Below are 6,638 nucleotides of genomic sequence, written 5' to 3'. Positions count from 1 at the left end.
ATGATTTCTATATCTGCTTTAATTCGGACGCACCACATTAACAGCGTTACCTGAATTTTTTACAGCACTGGGTCGATAACGCTGCTGTTAGACTGTTGTTTCCCGTGCGTATTATTAGCGCTTTGGGTCAATACCGCTGCTGGTAGACTGCTGTTTACCTGAGCGTATCATCAGCGCATTGGGTCGATGCCGCTGCTGGTAGACTGCTGTTTCCCCGAGCGTATAATCATCGCACTTGGTCGATACCGCTGCTGGTAGAATGATGTTTCTCGGGCGTATCATCTATTCAGCTCTGTAGTCAGTGCTTTGGTGCTGGTATGATAGCAAACCTTTTTTTAAATTCTCCATTGATAAAACTAGTGACTATAACGAAATTAATGTTCCAACTTTCAAGGTCAAAATTGACCTTAGATGGTTTTGGCTATTCTTGTAGGTCTCGTTTTGGTCTTATACATGTATGTTATAACGTATTCAAGTACTTATACACCATTGGTTTTTCCAATTATTCTGTTGAGTGTTCCTGAGTGTTCAAAACATCGATTCGAAGACACCCAATTTATCAATCACCTAAGTTTAGAAAGGTGTGATTATATTTGATAGAAACTATCAAATATCTTTCACAGACTCCAGATTCTTATGATAAAAAAAAAACAATACGATACATCTACTGACGGGGTATTTGACGTTGGAAGTAGGTGTTCATGTGATGAGGTTTAACTAGTTCTTTAGGATTAATCTTATCTCTATTTTCAATCTTGATCGGGGGCCTTACAAAAGGTACATACAATAACTTACAATAACAATCAGTAAACGCAAAACTATAAACATCGGTACATGTATAATAGATAACAAAAATGTAAGGGCAAACAAAACAATTATAAACCATACAGTATCAACGAATGCTCCCGGTAATAGAAAACTATAGCTCAGAGTACCTAACCTTCTGATATATATGAAACTTGGCCGTCGTTGGTTGTACTCTAGAGCAGATTTAATACAGCAACCCCAAGAAAAAACGATGTGTAGGTGTTCTATCTATTTCTATAATATTGTTTGGTCGGTGTTATCGTCACACAAATGATGATTAGCTACATGTACTGTTTTGTATATATGTTGCCACAAGTTTGACGTTATCGTTGTACATTCAATGCTTTTTTTGTAATTTCAATGGGGTGTAAACGCGTTTAACGAAACGTATCTTGAATGAAGAAGCGCTTCGATCGAATTTACGTTTAATTTAAGAGTTATACATTCAAATAAAGACAAAGATTGAAGATCTAACAAAATTTCAAAAAGTTGCATTGCAAGTGTGTAATAAATGAACGATTATCAAATTACCCGGTTTGTTGGTTTCCATTAGATGAACAGTTACCACTGCAGTCACAGCTGAAACACATATAACTTCAAGAATGGCCACCATAGAAACTCATATCACTTGAACACACGCGGCAATTTTTCCATTTTTGCTTGTCATTTTCAATTTTGTGTCAGCTTTTCTGTTAAGGTAAGATGTATCTGATGACAAATCATTTACGAGGTCTATGTTTTCAGACATTTCCATCTTTTCAACAATAAGAAACTTCCCTTAAATCCAACACCGTGAAACAAGTGTTCTACTATAATAAGTGCATTCATGTACATGTAATTATACAATGTAAACATGAAAATAACTATAAAGTATTGTAATTGTATCTTAAGTAATAACTTTAAGTATCAGATATATGCATACATCATATTTTTGTTCTTTAAGAAACAATATAAATATTCAAAACCATTTTAATAAAGAGGAAAAAATGATAATACTTTGTCTATATGCCATTTTTTTTTTATCTTTGTTGACATATTTATAAAAAAGAAGATGTGGTATGATTGCCAATGAGACAACTCTCCACAGGAGACCAACTGACACAGAAATTAACAGCTATAGGTCACCGTACGGCCTTCAACTATGACCAAAGCCAATGCCGCATAGTTTGTTTTTATAGTGATTAAGATTATAACACAATGTTGACTGCTGTACCCCTATTTTTGACATTTTTACCTATTATGTCTGTTTATTTTGTTCACACATTGTTGTCAATATAATGGAATTTTCAGCGACTGTCATACAAACGAAAGGTTTAGCTAGCTACAAAACCAGGTTTAATCCACCATTTTCTACATAAGAAAAAGCCTGTACCAAGTCAGGAATATGACAGTTGTTATCCATTCGTTTGATGTGTTCACCCTTTTGATTTTGTCATTTGATAAGGGACTTTCCAATAAGAATTATCCTTGAAGTTCAGTATTTTTGTTATTTTACTTTATTCCAGAGGTTACAAAATGAAAATAAGTATTTGCCTGAAAATGAAACGGTAATTTTATTTGAATAATTACAAACAAGTTCCATGATAAATAGATACATACAGATGGATAGAACAACTTTATTCAAAGCTTCGTGCACTTATAAGACATGCATTTGAAATTTCGGGGCCTTTTATAGCTGACTATGCGATATGGGCTTCGTTTATTGTTGAAGGCCGTACGGTGACCTATAGTTGTTAATTTCTGTGTCATTTGGTCTCTTGTAGAGAGTTGTCTAATTGGCAATCATACCACATCTTCTTATTTTTATATATATGAGTACAGTTTCTAACAAATTTAAATTAACATTAACATGTCTGGCAATCTCAAACCGTTGTCTGGGCCACATGAAGTAGATCTTCAGCACAAACAGTAAGTTATCTACCAATGAACACTGACCACCACGAAAAAACACAATCGTGTTAAAAGTGGCAATAAACACCAATCAATTAATCAAATCAATCAATAGTAATCCGAACTTGACATTTTTGAATGATGTTACTGTTTCAGCAAAAAACATTTAAGTCTCAAGTGCCACTGACCTGATGTGTCTCGTTTTAATTACTGCCATTGCGTTGATCTTTAAAGGAGGATATTGAATCGTCGTAAACAAATTTTAGAGCTTTTCCTTGTATTTTTTTCTAGTTTTTATGATTTTTTTCTCTGTAAAAAAATGTAAAACTAACGGATCAATTTTTACTCATCATTTATGTGTTCTTCGGCTGCATTACCCTTTTGTTCTTATGATGTTGTAATTGTGATTTTAATTTGATGCTATTACTATCAGCCTTTTTTACCTATTCAATCTATTGTGATATTAAGAAAGGGTAAACATAAATAAAAACTTCGCTTCTTCATGAATATCAACACCATACAAAACACCACTCCAAATATAAAATTACCTTTCTTTAAATCAGATATACAGAAGCTTATCCTCTTATTATTTTGCTTCATCGTGACCATAATTATGTTGGAGAGGGCAACGTATCGATCTGCAGCAAGATTTGTCAACAGAAATGCACACAGAAATCCTCAATTTTCCCCGTGTAAAGCCAAATACTGACAAACCTGTCTCAGATCATCTTCTAATAGTAATGTTAGGTTTTCAATGGATTGGACTTCTTTTCTATCTCTTTTTCCTGTGACAGTCCTAGAGAAAATAGAGATTTTGTTATCTTTCCTTGAAACATGAACAAAACCTAAAAGTGGTATTGAATATGTATATGTAGGGCAAACAGAACGTGGTTGTTTTAAACGAACACATCTAAAAAGTATCACAAGGTCTCAAGGAGTAAAATTATATTTAGTTCTCCGTAGGGGATAATAATACGTGAAGTCAAATGAAATATGTAATTCGTTTTTGCATACAATTTTTTTTAATTTTTTATATTCGGAAAGGTTTTTGAAATCTTAAATCATGTTCTGATGCACATTTCAAATATATAAAAAGGAAAGAGAGAAATAAAATAGATCATGATATAACAGCAAAATTGGATAACTGATGTTTATTTATTATGAAATACATAATTTTGATTAGTGTACATTTAAGTACACACTACTTTGCATTACAAATTGTATAACGTTATTGAAGTAAATCTATCAATGTAGTAATGGTCTAAATGAATTAAACAGACTAAGAATCAATTTATCACCGTATCATTCAATATAAGAAGATAACACTATGGTTTAACATTGATAACATGTAAATTGAAATTCGAATTTATTTATTCAAATTATATGCAAACACAAGCATTATATTTTAAACCTAAACTGTAGGTCTCAATAGTACTTGAAAGGGTAATTTATCAGCCCAAAAGTGGACTAAAAGTTACTTTGAATGTTTAATCTCCAATGCTATTTGTAATTTTGTATTACCATAACAAGTTCACTTGTATACTGTAAATATATATGTTTTTTAACTTGTTTTATTAGTTTAAACAAAATAATGTGAAAAGTGTCAGCCTGCAAACAATGGAAACAATTGTATAATTCTTTATTTTTGTTAGTTTTATCAACTAGATATGGATTATGGACACGAGTTTCCACGATAAAAGTGAGAGAGTCCGGCTGTACCGCAAGATTAAGTCTGGTCATCGTGCATTTATAGATTGAAAAAAGTAAAATTTTCAGAATTTTTGGCACCTTTTCTGTAATGATTATACTATTGCTCTTTTTGTTTTTATAAAAATAAAGAACGCTGTTGTGTGGTTAATGGAAAATAAGGAGCAGTTTGTAAATTTCCTTCCAGGGCCATTTATTTTATGTATCGGATTTATAATACATATTATTGGTTTTTCGACGACTCATTGGTCTGAGAGAACTAGCACCGGTGCCTACTGTGGATTATGGAAAGTTTGTACATATGACGAAGATAAATCAAAAGCATGCTTCACAATCACACAAAGAGGAAGTGCGCCAAGTAAGTACTTCCGGTAAATTATGAAATAATGGTAAAGCACAGATTACATTAGAAGTTTTAAAGCGGGTTTTGTTTTTATTGCTTTCTTAATACAAGTGTATTTTCCAGAAAAGAATAGAAACAATTTATTCTTTACTTAAAAAAAAATGAGGGGGAGGGAAATGAATGGTTAAAACACAGATTTGTAGAGTACAATACAAAAAATTTTAAGTCCTTGGTTAACATAACTGTGTCCTTACAGAAATGTTGGAATAATATTAAGTTCTGCGAATAGACTTTTGATAAAATAAACTGCATTATGCACAAACGGAATATAGCAAATTTTGTTTCACATACGGGGTCAAAATATCAAAATCCATAAACCTACGTGTTTTAAAGGGTTACAGCTATTTAAGATATTTTAGCATCATTGTTTGGAATAAATTTTTGTACATGTTAATGCTAACGACATAATGCTATGACATTCTACATCAACCTGTGTAACTATAGACTTTTGTGAAATCAGAATATTTCTTTACAATAAGTCTATAAGACAGACCATTCAAAAAATATGTGTAACAACGTTTGAATAGCACGGTTTAAAATTGATACCGTCGAGTTGATGTTGCAATGCAGTCATACAGGATTTTCTGAAGAGTTTACCACAATCATCGATATGTATCAGGAAATGAGAAATTTAAAGCAATACAATATTTAAAAAAACTTTCCAATGGAATGTCTAATATTATTCATTGTGTCACCAAGACAGTTTCTTAATCAATGAAAATATTTACCATAATGTAAAAGATAAAAGATAACAACTTTTAATATAAGAAAAACAATACAAAAATCATATTCGTATTGGTTGTATATTTAGCACGAACTAACGACATAACATTCAAGTCTTCTAAACGGTTTTATTTCTAAATCATCTGGATTTTTTTTCTTTTGTCAGTTATGGTATTCTTGTGTAGTTTCCTGGGTACAGCAAGTACCATTATAACTGGATTGTCATTTATCACTGCTGTCTTCACAATGTGTCAGAAAAAAAGTACAGCTTTGAAATGGTCTAAAAACTCGGCGGCAGCAGCTCTTCTTGCAGGTATAATATTGAAATACAAATGTATTTGAAAAGACTGAAATCGGCAAGAAAATATTACCTAGTCATTTCCATAAATTTTTTCTTTATTTGGAAAAGTATCTGAAATATCAGAGATGGCAAATATTTTGCATTAGATTTTATTAGTCGTTAAATGTTGAGTAAAAACGTTAAGAAATTACAATAATTCTATTGTGTTATAAAATGATTATATTTAATGCCATACACATACTAGTACTTTAAATTTTTAACGAGTTATCTTATGCGATTTTTATTTGAAAAGAATGGCTATTAATATTTGGTCATAACACGTTTCTCATATACACCCTTTATTATTTGTGCATTAGTTGAACCACTTTATATTTCAGTAGCCTTGTCAGTGAGCGTTGAATGTATTTATGGTGCAACTTATTGCAGTATTTAGTTGAACCATTTTATATTTCAGTAGCCTTGTCAGTCAGCGTTGAATGTATTTATGGTGCAACTTACTCCAGTATTACGTACGACAATATCCCTAACCTCAACAAAACATCAACGACAACTGAACTTTCCTGGTCGTTCTTTTTATATTGCTCATCTTCAGTGATTCTTTTGATTGGAAGTTTATACTTAATAATCGTTCCGTCTAACATACTGTCAACTAATAAAGTTTCAACAACCATGCCACAGATACCGGTATTACAGATCCATCCACCACCAAGTGACCGAGCGCCGACGCCATTATATTTGTTGTCTCAGCGTTCATTATCTCCTTTACCGTCACCATTTTCATCTAACGCTCATACTCAACATCCCCAG

The 6,638-nt window shown here is 32.1% G+C and overlaps 1 long non-coding RNA gene across 1 annotated transcript; it reads left to right on the top strand.

Annotated features, from left to right (window-relative positions):
- Positions 1 to 4,713: 4,713 nt before the first annotated feature.
- LOC127699248 (uncharacterized) lies at positions 4,714 to 6,414 on the top strand. Its single transcript, XR_007981141.1, has 3 exons — positions 4,714 to 4,762; positions 5,697 to 5,843; positions 6,286 to 6,414. It is a non-coding gene; the product is annotated as an uncharacterized LOC127699248 (long non-coding RNA).
- Positions 6,415 to 6,638: the final 224 nt, after the last annotated feature.

This window comes from Mytilus californianus, unplaced genomic scaffold (genome assembly GCF_021869535.1).
Source record: "Mytilus californianus isolate M0D057914Y unplaced genomic scaffold, xbMytCali1.0.p SCAF_4, whole genome shotgun sequence".
NCBI classification, from domain to species: Eukaryota; Metazoa; Mollusca; class Bivalvia; order Mytilida; family Mytilidae; genus Mytilus; species Mytilus californianus.
Note: the sequence above shows the minus strand (reverse complement) of the source record. Positions and strands in the feature narration are given on the sequence as shown.